Raw genomic sequence first — 15284 nt, forward strand, 5'->3', positions numbered from 1 at the left:
GTACTGGTGCCCCACCAAGAATTGCTAATCTTGAAGCACATGTAGTCCGCCTCCCTTCTACGTTAGCTGGATTACTTACTCTGGGCACCAACACCTCTAACTTTGGGGGATGCAATACAAGGTGACATTTTATTTGCATACAATAATTTTTATTTTTTCATGTTCTGAACTGAACATCCATCAATTACTCTCTCTTGTATTTCAAGGTCCACTACCTTGAAGTCGTAAAACTAGAGAAAGAAATCTACATGAGTAGAATGACGGAGATTATCAAATTAAATTGGACAAACAGGAAGCATTTCACTCCTTTTTTATCTGATTCTTCGACATTTCTTTTTCCAAGTATGTTGTCAATTTCATGTGGATCTTTTTCGTAGTGGTGTAGCGTATGTTAAGTTTTGTTACGCCATTTTACGTTTTTTTCTCCGCCACAACCTGAAGCCTTTTGTTGAATATTTTAACAAGAAGGCAGTTGATAATTTATTATATGTATCTGCGTTTGATGGTTTAGTAGTGGAAACGAGCATTTTTGAATTTCAAAGTTTACCTTTAACACTGTAAACTATATATTTAGACAATGAAAGCGAGATAAATTTGGGTTCAGCGGATAAAGTAATCCAACAAATGACAATTCAAAGCGAAGATGGCGAAGGTTTGAAAATGAAATGAAGATTTTCATTTTATGGTAATCTTCGGTGCTAATGTGTCATTATATTTTAAATTTGGAAGAATACGACAGAGGCTTGCTAAGCTGGACATAATTGACTGAACAACACAAGAAAAGGCTATGTTTTATTTTTATTTTTTGTTTTTACATATCTTTGTATGATTTATTAAACGTCTTTTTTGTTAAGGACGAAGTAATGAATAGATGGAAAAACAAAAAATTAATTAGAGCGTAAGACTGCAGAGAAGAATGAGGTATTTAAAAGAATGAGCTTGACTGCAAAGTTAACATTGCTGCCATTCTTGTAAAAGCAATTGTGTTTTATGATATCATATTTTTGTTTCATGTGGAATTTTTTTATTTCCACAACTTGACTCACAAAAAGTCTAGGAAAAACTTAAAGAGATCGTCGAAAATCTCTTTGGAAGATTCTGAGGTTGCAACGTTGAGCATTTTGTCAAGATTAGTACGGTGCCCCACCAGAATTGCTATCTTGGAAGCACATAACAGGTCCGCCTCCCCTTCTACGTTAGCTGGATTACTTACTCCTGGAGCACCAACACCTCTAACTTTAGGGGATGCAATACAAATTGTATTTTTATTTGCGTACAATAATTTTATTTTTTGATGTTTCTGAACTGAACATCCATCAATTCTTTCTCTCTTGTATTTCAAGGTCCACTACCGGTCGTAAAACTAGAGAAGGAAATCTACGCTAATTAGAATGACGGAGATTATCAAACGTTAAATTGGACAAACGGAAGCATTTCCTCCTTTTTATCGATTCTTCGACATTTTCTTCTTTTTCCAAGTATTTGTCTATTTCATGTGGATCTTTCGTAGTGGTTGTAGCGATGTTAAGTTTTGTTACTTCAAGTGCCCCGTTTTCTCCGCCACAACACTGACCTTTTGTTGAATATTTTAATAAGAAGGCAGTTGATAATTTATTATATAAGTATCTGCGTTTGATGCTTTATAAATTGAAACAATTTTGAATTTCAAAGTTTACCTTTAACACTGTAAACTATATATTTGGAACTGACAATAGAAGCGAGATAAATTTGGGTTCTAGCGGATAAAGTAATCCAACAAATGACAATTCAAAGCGAAGATGGCGAAGGTTTGAGAAATTGAAATGAAGATTTTCATTTTATGGTAATCTTCGGTGCTAATGTCGTGTATTTTAGATTTGGATGAATTGCGACAGAGGCTTGCTAAGCTTGACATAATTGACTAGACAACACAAGAAAAGGTCTATTTTTTTATTTTTATTTTTGTTTTACGCTATCTTTGTATGATTCATTAAACGTCTTGTTTTTGTTAAGGACAGAAGTAAATGAATAGATGGAAAAACAAAAAATTGAATAGAGCGTAAGACTGCAGAAAAGATTGAGGCATTTAAAGAATACAAGAGCTTGACCGCAAAGTTAACAGTGCTGCCATTCTTGTAAAGCAATTGTTAATGTTTTATGATATCATATTTTGTTTCATGTGGAGATTTTTATTTCCTAGCTTGAAGCTCACAAAAGTCTAGGAAAAACTTAAAGAGATCATCGAAAAATCTTTGGAAGATTCCTGGGATTGCACGTTGAGCATTTTGTCAAGAATAGTTCTGGTGCCCCACCGGAAATTGCTAATCTTGAAGCACATGTTGGTCCGCCTCCCCTTCCACGTTAGCTGGATTACTTACTCCTGGAGCACCAACTCCTCTAACTTTAGGGGATGCAATACCAGGTGACATTTTTATTTGCGTACAATAATTTTTATTATTGTGATGTTCTGAACTGAACATCCATAAATTGCTCTCCCTTGTTTTTCAAGATCCAGTACCTTGAAGTCGTAAAACTAGAGAAGAAATCTACGCTAATTAGAATGATGGAGATTATCAAACGTTAAATTGGACAAACGGAAGCATTTCCTCCTTTTTTATCGATTCTTCGACATTTTCTTGTTTTACCAAGTATGTTGTCTATTTCATGTGGGTCTTTTCGTAGTGGTATAGCGTATGTTAAGTTTTGTTACTTCCGGTGCCGTTTTCACCGCCACAACACTGACCTTTTGTTGAATATTTTAACAAGAAGGCAGTTGATAATTTATTATATGTATTTGCGTTTGATGGTTTAAAAAATGAAACGAGCCTTTTTGAATTTCAAAGTTTACCTTTAACACTGTAAACTATATATTATAGACGACAATAGAAAAGAGATAAATTTGGGTTCTAGCGGATAAGTAATCCAACAAATGACAATTCAAAGCGAAGATGGCGAAGGTTTGAGAAATTGAAATGAAGATTTTCATTTTGATGGTAATCTTCGGTGCTAATGTGTCGTGTATTTTAGATTTGGAAGAATTGCATATAGGCTTGCTAAGCTTGACATAATAATTGACGAGACAACACAAGAAAAGGTCTCTTTTTTATTTTTTATTTTTTGTTTTACGCTATCTTTGCATGATTCCCATTAAACGTCTTGTTTTTTGTTAAAGGACGAAGTAAATGAAGAGATGGAAAAACAGAAAAATTGAATTAGAATCTAAGACTGCAGAGAAGAATGAGGTATTTAAAAGAATACAAGAGCTTGACCGCAAAGTTAACATTGCTGACATTCTTGTAAAGCAATTGTTAATGTTTTATGATATCATATTTTTGTTTCATGTGGAGATTTTTTATTTCCTGCTTGTAGCTCACAAAATCTAGGAAAACTTAAAGAGATCAGTCGAAAAATCCTCGGGAAGATTCCTGAGGATTGCAACGTTTAGTATCTTTGTCAAGAATAGTACTGGTGCCCCACCGGAAATTGCTAATATTGAAGACATAGTAGGTCCGCCTCCCTTCTAATACGTTAGCTGGATTACTTAATCCTGGAGCACCAACACCTCTAACTTTAGGGGATGCAATACAAGGTGACATTTTATTTGCGTACAATATCTCTTTGATATTGCGATGTTCTGAACTGAACATCCATCAATTGTTTCTTGTTTTTCAAGGTCCATCACCTTGAAGTCGTAAACTAGAGAAGAAATGTACGCTAATAAGAATGATGGATTATCAAACGCTAAATTGACAAACGGAAGCATTTCCTCCTTTTTTTATCCATTCGACATTTTCTTCTTTCCAAGTATGTTGTCTATTTCATGGATCTTTTCGTAGTGGTGTAGCGTATGTTAAGTTTTGTTAATTTCCGCGCTCCCATTTTTCTCTCCGCTACAACACTGACCTTTTGTTGAATATTTTAACAAGAAGGCAGTTGATAATTTATTATATGTATCTGCATTTGATGCTTTAGTAAGGAACATATTTTGAATTTCAAAGTTTACCTTTTAACACTGTAAACTATATATTTAGACGACAATAGAAAAGCGAGATAAATTTAGTTCTAGCGATAAAGTAATCCAACAAATGACAATTCAAAGCGAAGATGCATGAAGGTTTGAGAAATTGAAATGAAGATTTTCATTTTGATGCACTAATGTGTCGTGTATTTTAGATTTGAAGAATTGCGACATAGGCTTGCTAAGCTTGGATATAATAATTGACGAGACAACACAAGAAAAGGTCTTTTTATTTTTTTATTTTCTGGTTGTAATGTACTATCTTGTATGATTCCCATTAAACGTCTTTGTTTTTGTTAAAGGACGAAGTAAATGAAGAGATGGAAAACAGAAAATTGGAATTAGAGCGTAAGACTGCAGAGAAGAATGAGGTATTTAAAAGAATACAAGAGCCTGACCGCAAAGTTAACAGTGCTGCCATTCTGTAGCACTGTTAATGTTTTATGATATCATATTTTGTTTCATGTGGAGATTTTTATTTCCCTAGCTTTGAAGCTGACAAAAAAGTCTAGAAAACTTAAAGAGATCGTCGAAAATCTCGTGGAAAGATTCCCGAGGATTGCAACGTTGAGCATTTTGTCAAGAATAATTGTACCCCACCGGAAATTGCTAATCTTGAAGCATTAAGGTTGGTCCGCCTCCTTTACTTTAGCTGATTACTTACTCCTGGAGCACCAACACTTCTAATTTTAGGGGATACAATACAAGGTGACATTTTTATTTTGTGTACAATAATTTTCATTATTGTGATGTTCTGAACTGAACATCCATCAATTGTTTCCTTGTTTTTCGGCTGTCCAGTACTGAAGTTGTAAACTAGAGAAGAAATGTACGCTTAATAAGAATGACGGAGATTATCAAACGCTAAATTGACAAACGGAAGCATTTCCTCCTCTTTATCCATTCTTCGACATTTTCTTTTTCCAAGTATGTTGTCTATTTCATGTGGATCTTTTCGTAGTGGTGTAGCGTATGTTGGTTTTGTTACTCAAGTGCCCTGTTTTTTCACATAAATGACCTTTTGTTGAATATTTTAACAAGAAGGCAGTTGATAATTTATTATATGTATCTGCGTTTGATGGTTTAGTAAGTGAAACGAGCATTTTGAATTTCCAAAGTTTACCTTTAACACTGTGTAAACTATATATTTAGACGACAATAGAGAAGCGAGATAAATTTGGGTTCTAGCGGATAAAGTAATCCAACAAATGACAATTCAAAGCGAAGATGGCGAAGGTTTGAGAAATTGAAATGAAGATTTTCATTTTTATGGTAATCTTCGGTGCTAATGTGTCGTGTATTTTAGATTTGGAAGAATTGCGACAGAGGCTTGCTAAGCTTGACATAATTGACTAGACAACACAAGAAAAGGTCTATTTTTTATTTTTTATTTTTGTTTCATTATCTTTGTATGATTCCCATTAAACGTCTTGTTTTTGTTAAAGGACGAAGTAAATGAATAGATGGAAAAATAAAAATTGAATTAGAGCGTAAGACTGCAGAAAGATTGAGGCATTTAAAGAATACAAGAGCTTGACCGCAAAGTTAACAGTGCTATTCTGTAAAGCAATTGTTAATGTTTTATGATATCACATTGTTTCATGCATTTTATTCCTAGCTTGAAGCTCATAAAAGTCTAGGAAACTTAAAGAGATCGTCGAAAATCTCTTTGGAAGATTCCTGAGGATTTAATGTTGAGCATTTGTCAAGAATAGTCTCTGGTGCCTCACCGGAAATTGCTAATCTTGAAGCACATGTTGGTCCGGGCTCTCCCCTTCTACGTTAGCTGGACACTACCCCTGGAGCACCACCAACTCCTCTAACTTTTAGGGATGCACACCAGGTGACATTTTTTATTTGCGTACAATAATTTTATTATTGTGATGTTCTGAACTTAACATCCATAAATTGCTCTCCCTTGTTTTTCAAGATCCAGCACCTTTGAAGTCGCAAACTAGAGAAGAAATCTACGCTTAATTAGAATGATGGAGATTATCAAACGTTAAATTGGACAAACGGAAGCATTTCCTCCTTTTTATCGATTCTTCGACATTTTCTTTGTTTTACTCAAGTATGTTGTCTATTTCATGTGGGTCTTTTCGTAGTGGTATAGCGTATGTTAAGTTTTGTTACTTCCAAGTGCCCTGTTTTTTCGCTATCACACAACACTGACCTTTTGTTGAATATTTTAACAAGAATAGTTGATAATTTATTATATGTATTTGCGTTTGATAGTTTAAAAATGAAACGAGCCTTTTGAATTTCAAAGTTTACCTTAACACTGTAAACTATATATTTAGACGACAATAGAGAAGCGAGATAAATTTGGTTCTAGCGGATGTGCTAATCCAACAAATGACAATTCAAAGCGAAGATGGCGAAGGTTTGAGAATTGAAATGAAGATTTTCATTTTGATGGTAATCTTCGGTGCTAATGTGTCGTGTATTTTAGATTGGAAGAATTGCGATATAGGCTTGCTAAGCTTGGATTACAATAATTGACGAGACAACACAAGAAAAGGTCTCTTTTTATTTTTATTTTGTTTTACGCTATCTTTGTATGATCTCTATTAAACGTCTTGTTTTTGTTAAAGACGAAATAAATGAAGAGATGGAAAAACAAAAATTGAAATAGAGCCGTGTAAGACTGCAGAGAAGAATAATGAGGTATTTAAAGAATACAAGAGCTTGACTGCAAAGTTAACATTGCTGCCATTCTTGTAAAGCTAAATTGTTAATGTTTCTTTATGATATCATATTTTTGTTTCATGTGGAGATTTTTATTTCCAGCTTGTAGCTCACAAAAAGTCTAGGAAAAACTTAAAGAGATCGTCGAAAATCTCGTGGAAAGATTCCTGGAGAATTGCAACGTTGAGCATTTTGTCAAGAATAGTACTGGTGCCCCACCGAAATTGTTAATCTTGAAGCATTACATGGTCCGCCTCCTTTTACTTCTTCTTAGCTGATTACTTACTCCTGGAGCACCAACACCTGTAACTTTAGGGGATGCAATATAAGGTGACATTTTTTATTTGCGTACAATAATTTTATTTTTTGATGTTCTGAACTGGAATATCCATCAATTTGCTCTCTTTCTGTATTTCGTCCACTACCTTGAAGTCAAAACTAGAGAAGAAATCTACGCTTAATTAGAATGACGGAGATTATCAAACGTTAAATTGGACAAACGGAAGCATTTCTCCTTTTTATCGATTCTTCTGACATTTTCCAAGTATGTTGTCTATTTAATGGATCTTTCGTAGTGTGGTGTAGCGTATGTTAAGTTTTGTTACTTCAAGTGCCCTGTTTTTCTCCGGCTATTGCCAACACTGACCTTTTGTTGAATATTTTAACAAGAAGGCAGTTGATAATTTATTATATAGCGTATCTGCGTTTGATGGTTCTAGTAAGTGAAACGAGCATTTTGAATTTCAAAGTTTACCTTTGCAACACTGTAAACTATATATTTAGACGACAATAGAGAAGCGAGATAAATTTGGGTTCTAGTGACAAAAGTAATCCAACAAAATGACAATTCAAAGCGAAGATGGCGAAGGTTTGAGAAATTGAAATGAAGATTTTCATTTTATGGTAATCTCGGTGCTAATGTGTCGTATTTTAGATTTGGGAAGACCATGACAGAGGCTTGCTGCTTGACATAATTGACTAGACAACACAAGAAAAGGCCTATGTTTTATTTTTTATTTTTTGTTTTACGCTATCTTTGTATGATTCCCATTAAACGTCTTGTTTTTTGTTAAAGGACGAAGTAAATGAATAGATGGAAAAACAAAAAAATTGAATTAGAGCGTAAGACTGCAGAGAAGAATGAGTACTTAAAAGAATACAAGAGCTGACTGCAAAGTTAATATGCCATTCTTGTAAAAGCAATTGTTAATGCTTCTTTATGATATCATATTTTTGTTTCATGTGGAGATTTTTATTTCCAGCTTGAAGCTCACAAAAAGTCTAGGAAAAACTTAAAATATATTCGTTTGAAAAAATCTCTTTGAAGATTCCTCCTGAGGATTGCAACGTTGAGCATTTTGTCAAGATTAGTACTGGTGCCCCACCAGAAATTGCTAATCTTGAAGCACATAGGTCTGCCTCCCTTCTCTACGGTTAGCTGATTACTACTCCTGGAGCACCAAACCTCTAACTTTAGGGGATGCAATACAAGGTGACATTTCTTTATTTGCGTACAATAATTTTTATTTTTTTGATGTTCTGGAACTGAACATCCATCACTGTTTCCTCTTGTATTCTTGCTGTCCACTACCTTGAAGCCGTAGAAGAAACTACGCTAATTAGAATGACGGAGATTATCAAAACGTTAGAATTGGACAAACGGAAGCATTTCCTCCTTTTTATCGATTCCTTCGACATTTTCTTTCTTTTTCCAAGTATGTTGCCTTATTTCATGTGGATCTTCGTAGTGGTGTAGCGTATGTTAAGTTTTGTTACTCAAGTGCCCCCGTTTTTCTCCGCCACAACACTGGACCTTTGTTGAATATTTTAACAAGAAGGCAGTTGATAATTTATTATATGTATCTGCGCTTGATGGTTTAGTAAGAAACGAGCATTTTGAATTTCAAAGCTTACCTTTAACACTGTAAACTATATATTTAGACGACAATAGAGAAGGAGATAAATTTGGGTTCTAGTGATAAAGTAATCCAACAAATGACAATTCAGCGAAGATGGCGAAGGTTTGAGAAATTGAAATGAAGATTTTCTATTTTTATGGTAATCTTCGGTGCTACGTGTCGTGTATTTTAGATTTGGATGAATTGCGACAGAGGCTTGCTAAGCTTTGACATAATTCGATCAGGACAACAGAAGAAAAGGTCTATTTTTATTTTTTTATTTTTGTTATACACTTTGTATGATTCCCATTAAACGTCTTGTTTTTGTTAAAGGACGAAGTAAAATGAATAGATGGAAAACAAAAAAATTGAATTAGGAGCGTAAGATCACAGAGAAGAATGAGGTATTTAAAGAATACAAGAGCTTGACTGCAAAAGTTAACATTGCTGCCATTCTTGTAAAGCAATTGTTAATGTTCTTTATGATATCATATTTTTTATTTCATGTGGAGATTTTTTTATTTCCAGCTTGAAGCTCACAAAAAGTCTAGGAAAACTTAAAGAGATCATTTGAAAAAATCTCTTTGGGAAGACTCCTGAGGATTGCAACGTTGAGCATTTTCCTTTGTCAAGATTAGTACTGGTGCCCCACCAGAAATTGCTAATCTTTAGCTAATATGTAGGTCCGCCTCCCTTCTACGTTAGCTGGATTTTCATTTACTCCTCGAGCACCAACACTCTAATTTTAGGGGATGCAATACAAGGTGACATTTTATTTGCAGTACAATAATTTTCATTATTGCATGTTCTGAACTGAACATCCATCAATTGCTCTCCTTTGTTTTTCAAGGTCCAGTATCTTAGCAAGTCGTAAAACTAGAGAAGAAATCTACGCTAAAAGAATGACGGAGATTATCACAATTGACAAAGGGAAGCATTTCCTCCTTTTTATCCATCCTTCGACATTTCTTTTTCCAAGTATGTTGTCTATTTCATGGATCTTTTCGTAGTGGTGTAGCGTATTAAGTTTTGTTAATACTCAAGTGCCCTGTTTTTTCCAAGCCACAACACTGACCTTTGTTGAATATTTTAACAAGAAGGCAGTTGATAATTTATTATATGTATCTGCGTTTGATGGTTTAGTAAGGAAACGAGCATTTTGAATTTCAAAGCTTACCTTAACATCTGTAAACTATATATTTAGACGACAATAGAGAAGGAGATAAATTTCAGTTCTAGCGGATAAAGTAATCCAACAAATGACAATTCAGCGAAGATGGCGAAGGTTTGAGAAATTGAAATGAAGATTTTCATTTTATGGTAATCTTCGGTGCAATGTGTCGTGTATTCTTTAGATTTGGAAGAATTGCGACAGAGGCTTGCTTGCTTGACATAACTGACTAGACAACACAAGAAAAGGTCTATTTTTATTTTTTTTATTTTTTGTTTTACATCTTTGTATGATTCCCATTAAACGTCTTGTTTTTGTTAAAATGACGAAGCAAATGATAGATGGAAAACAAAAAAAATTGAATTAGAGCGTAAGACTGCAGAGAAGAATGAGGTATTTAAAAGAATACAAGAGCTTGACCGCAAAGTTAACATTGCTGCCATTCTTGTAAAGCAATTGTTAATGTTTTATGATATCATATTTTTATTTCATGTGGAGATTTTTTTATTTCCTAGCTTGAAGCTCACAAAAAAGTCTAGGAAAAACTTAAAGAGATCATCGAAAAATCTCTTTGGAAGATTCCTGAGGATTGCACGTTGAGCATTTTGTCAAGAATAGTTCTGGTGCCCCACCGGAAATTGCTAATCTTGAAGCACATGTTGGTCCGCCTCCCCTTCCACGTTAGCTGGATTACTTACTCCTGGAGCACCAACTCCTCTAACTTTAGGGGATGCAATACCAGGTGACATTTTTATTTGCGTACAATAATTTTTATTATTGTGATGTTCTGAACTGAACATCCATAAATTGCTCTCCTTTTTTTCAAGATCCAGTACCTTGAAGTCGAAAACTAGAGAAGAAATCACGCTAATTAGAATGATGGAGATTATCAAACGTTAAATTGGACAAACGGAAGCATTTCCTTCTTTTTATCGATTCTTCGACATTTTCTTGTTTTACCAAGTATGTTGTCTATTTCATGCGGGTTTTTGTAGTGGTATAGCGTATGTTAAGTTTTGTTACTCAAGTGCCCCTGTTTTTCATGCCACAACACTGACCTTTTGTTGAATATTTTAACAAGAAGGCAGTTGATAATTTATTATATGTATTTGCATTTGATGGTTTAAAAAATGAAACGAGCCTTTTTGAATTTCAAAGTTTACCTTTAACACTGTAAACTATATATTTAGACGACAATAGAAAAGCGAGATAAATTTGGGTTCAGCGGATAAAGTAATCCAACAAATGACAATTCAAAGCGAAGATGGCGAAGGTTTGAGAAATTGAAATGAATTTTTCATTTTGATGGTAATTTCGGTGCTAATGTGTCGTGTATTTAGATTTGAAGAATTGCGACATAAGCTTGCTAAGCTTGACATAATAATTGACGAGACAACACAAATAAGGTCTATTTTTATTTTTATTTTTGTTTTACGCTATCTTTGTATGATTCCCATTAAACGTCTTGTTTTTTGTTAAAGGACGAAGTAAATGAATAGATGGAAAAACAAAAAAATTGAATTAGAGCGTAAGACTGCAGAAAAGATTGAGGCATTTAAAAGAATACAAGAGCTTGACCGCAAAGTTAACAGTGCTGCCATTCTTGTAAAGCAATTGTTAATGTTTTATGATATCATATTTTTGTTTCATGTGGAGATTTTTATTTCCTAGCTTGAAGCTCACAAAAAGTCTAGGAAAACTTAAAGAGATCGTCGAAAAATCTCTTTGAAGATTCCTGAGGATTGCACGTTGAGCATTTTGTCAAGAATAGTTCTGTGCCCCACCGGAAATTGCTAATCTTGAAGCACATGTTGGTCCGCCTCCCCTTCTACGTTAGCTGGATTACTTACTCCTGAGCACCAACCTCTAACTTTAGGGGATGCAATACCAGGTGACATTTTTATTTGCGTACAACATTTTTATTATTGTGATGTTCTGAACTGAACATCCATAAATTGCTCTCCCTTGTTTTTCAAGATCCAGTACCTTGAAGTCGTAAAACTAGAGAAGAAATCTACGCTAATTAGAATGATGGAGATTATCAAACGTTAAATTGGACAAACGGAAGCATTTCCTCCTTTTTTATCGATTCTTCGACATTTTCTTGTTTTACCAAGTATGTTGTCTATTTCATGTGGGTCTTTTCGTAGTGGTATAGCGTATGTTAAGTTTTGTTACTTCAAGTGCCCCGTTTTTTCACCGCCACAACACTGACCTTTTGTTGAATATTTTAACAAGAAGGCAGTTGATAATTTATTATATGTATTTGCGTTTGATGGTTTAAAAAATGAAACGAGCCTTTTTGAATTTCAAAGTTTACCTTTAACACTGTAAACTATATATTTAGACGACAATAGAGAAGCGAGATAAATTTGGGTTCTAGCGGATAAAGTAATCCAACAAATGACAATTCAAAGCGAAGATGGCGAAGGTTTGAGAAATTGAAATGAAGATTTTCATTTTTATGGTAATCTTCGGTGCTAATGTGTCGTGTATTTTAGATTTGGAAGAATTGCGACAGAGGCTTGCTAAGCTTGACATAATTGACTAGACAACACAAGAAAAGGCCTATGTTTTATTTTTTATTTTTTGTTTTACGCTATCTTTGTATGATTCCCATTAAACGTCTTGTTTTTTGTTAAAGGACGAAGTAAATGAATAGATGGAAAAACAAAAAAATTGAATTAGAGCGTAAGACTGCAGAGAAGAATGAGGCATTTAAAAGAATACAAGAGCTTGACCGCAAAGTTAACATTGCTGCCATTCTTGTAAAGCAATTGTTAATGTTTTATGATATCATATTTTTGTTTCATGTGGAGATTTTTTTATTTCCTAGCTTGAAGCTCACATAAAAGTCTAGGAAAAACTTAAAGAGATCGTCGAAAAATCTCTTTGGAAGATTCCTGAGGATTGCACGTTGAGCATTTTGTCAAGAATAGTTCTGGTGCCCCACCGGAAATTGCTAATCTTGAAGCACATGTTGGTCCGCCTCCCCTTTTACTTTAGCTGGATTACTTACTCCTGGAGCACCAACACCTGTAACTTTAGGGGATGCAATACAAGGTGACATTTTTATTTGCGTACAATAATTTTTATTTTTTTGATGTTCTGAACTGAACATCCATCAATTGCTCTCTCTTGTATTTCAAGGTCCACTACCTTGAAGTCGTAAAACTAGAGAAGAAATCTACGCTAATTAGAATGATGGAGATTATCAAACGTTAAATTGGACAAACGGAAGCATTTCCTCCTTTTTTATCGATTCTTCGACATTTTCTTCTTTTTCCAAGTATGTTGTCTATTTCATGTGGATCTTTTCGTAGTGGTGTAGCGTATGTTAAGTTTTGTTACTTCAAGTGCCCCGTTTTTTCTCCGCCACAACACTGACCTTTTGTTGAATATTTTAACAAGAAGGCAGTTGATAATTTATTATATGTATCTGCGTTTGATGGTTTAGTAAGTGAAACGAGCATTTTTGAATTTCAAAGTTTACCTTTAACACTGTAAACTATATATTTAGACGACAATAGAGAAGCGAGATAAATTTGGGTTCTAGCGGATAAAGTAATCCAACAAATGACAATTCAAAGCGAAGATGGCGAAGGTTTGAGAAATTGAAATGAAGATTTTCATTTTTATGGTAATCTTCGGTGCTAATGTGTCGTGTATTTTAGATTTGGATGAATTGCGACAGAGGCTTGCTAAGCTTGACATAATTGACTAGACAACACAAGAAAAGGTCTATTTTTTATTTTTTATTTTTTGTTTTACGCTATCTTTATATGATTCCCATTAAACGTCTTGTTTTTTGTTAAAGGACGAAGTAAATGAATAGATGGAAAAACAAAAAAATTGAATTAGAGCGTAAGACTGCAGAGAAGAATGAGGTATTTAAAAGAATACAAGAGCTTGACCGCAAAGTTAACATTGCTGCCATTCTTGTAAAGCAATTGTTAATGTTTTATGATATCATATTTTTGTTTCATGTGGAGATTTTTTTATTTCCTAGCTTGAAGCTCACATAAAAGTCTAGGAAAAACTTAAAGAGATCGTCGAAAAATCTCTTTGGAAGATTCCTGAGGATTGCACGTTGAGCATTTTGTCAAGAATAGTTCTGGTGCCCCACCGGAAATTGCTAATCTTGAAGCACATGTTGGTCCGCCTCCCCTTTTACTTTAGCTGGATTACTTACTCCTGGAGCACCAACACCTGTAACTTTAGGGGATGCAATACAAGGTGACATTTTTATTTGCGTACAATAATTTTTATTTTTTTGATGTTCTGAACTGAACATCCATCAATTGCTCTCTCTTGTATTTCAAGGTCCACTACCTTGAAGTCGTAAAACTAGAGAAGAAATCTACGCTAATTAGAATGACGGAGATTATCAAACGTTAAATTGGACAAACGGAAGCATTTCCTCCTTTTTTATCGATTCTTCGACATTTTCTTCTTTTTCCAAGTATGTTGTCTATTTCATGTGGATCTTTTCGTAGTGGTGTAGCGTATGTTAAGTTTTGTTACTTCAAGTGCCCCGTTTTTTCTCCGCCACAACACTGACCTTTTGTTGAATATTTTAACAAGAAGGCAGTTGATAATTTATTATATGTATTTGCGTTTGATGGTTTAAAAAATGAAACGAGCCTTTTTGAATTTCAAAGTTTACCTTTAACACTGTAAACTATATATTTAGACGACAATAGAGAAGCGAGATAAATTTGGGTTCTAGCGGATAAAGTAATCCAACAAATGACAATTCAAAGCGAAGATGGCGAAGGTTTGAGAAATTGAAATGAAGATTTTCATTTTTATGGTAATCTTCGGTGCTAATGTGTCGTGTATTTTAGATTTGGAAGAATTGCGACAGAGGCTTGCTAAGCTTGACATAATTGACTAGACAACACAAGAAAAGGCCTATGTTTTATTTTTTATTTTTTGTTTTACGCTATCTTTGTATGATTCCCATTAAACGTCTTGTTTTTTGTTAAAGGACGAAGTAAATGAATAGATGGAAAAACAAAAAAATTGAATTAGAGCGTAAGACTGCAGAGAAGAATGAGGCATTTAAAAGAATACAAGAGCTTGACCGCAAAGTTAACATTGCTGCCATTCTTGTAAAGCAATTGTTAATGTTTTATGATATCATATTTTGTTTCATGTGGGAGATTTTTTATTTCTAGCTTGAAGCTCACAAAAAGTCTAGGAAAAACTTAAAGAGATCGTCGAAAATCTCTTTGGAAGATTCCTGAGGATTGCAACGTTGAGCATTTTGTCAAGATTAGTACTGGTGCCCCACCAGAAATTGCTAATCTTGAAGCACATGTAGGTCCGCCTCTACGTTAGCTGGATTACTTACCCTGAGCACCAACTCCTCTAACTTTAGGGATGCAATACAAGGTGACATTTTTATTTGCGTACAATAATTTTATTTTTGATGTTCTGAACTGAACATCCATCAATTGTCTCTCTTGTATTTCAAGGTCCACTACCTTGAAGTCGTAAAACTAGAGAAGAAATCTACGCTAATTAG

General features: G+C 34.2%; 3 long non-coding RNA genes across 5 annotated transcripts in view; all 3 read left to right on the top strand.

The window, feature by feature from the left end:
* Positions 1-5362, top strand: part of LOC124457448 — a 70874-nt gene extending 65512 nt beyond the window's left edge. For all 3 annotated transcript variants that reach the window (XR_006952595.1, XR_006952594.1, XR_006952593.1), the window contains exons 15-16: positions 5150-5233; positions 5304-5362. This is a non-coding gene — a long non-coding RNA (uncharacterized LOC124457448). The remainder of the gene's footprint in view (positions 1-5149; positions 5234-5303) is intronic.
* A 6407-nt stretch (positions 5363-11769) lies between these two features.
* Positions 11770-12314, top strand: LOC124457452. The gene is made up of 3 exons (XR_006952601.1): positions 11770-11870; positions 12102-12185; positions 12256-12314. It is a non-coding gene; the product is annotated as an uncharacterized LOC124457452 (long non-coding RNA).
* A 1568-nt stretch (positions 12315-13882) lies between these two features.
* Positions 13883-14665, top strand: LOC124457667. The gene is made up of 4 exons (XR_006952720.1): positions 13883-13990; positions 14078-14216; positions 14448-14531; positions 14602-14665. It is a non-coding gene; the product is annotated as an uncharacterized LOC124457667 (long non-coding RNA).
* Positions 14666-15284: the final 619 nt, after the last annotated feature.

The sequence above is a fragment of the Xenia sp. Carnegie-2017 genome, unplaced genomic scaffold (assembly GCF_021976095.1).
Source record: "Xenia sp. Carnegie-2017 unplaced genomic scaffold, XeniaSp_v1 HiC_scaffold_6, whole genome shotgun sequence".
Taxonomy (NCBI): Eukaryota; Metazoa; Cnidaria; class Anthozoa; order Malacalcyonacea; family Xeniidae; genus Xenia; species Xenia sp. Carnegie-2017.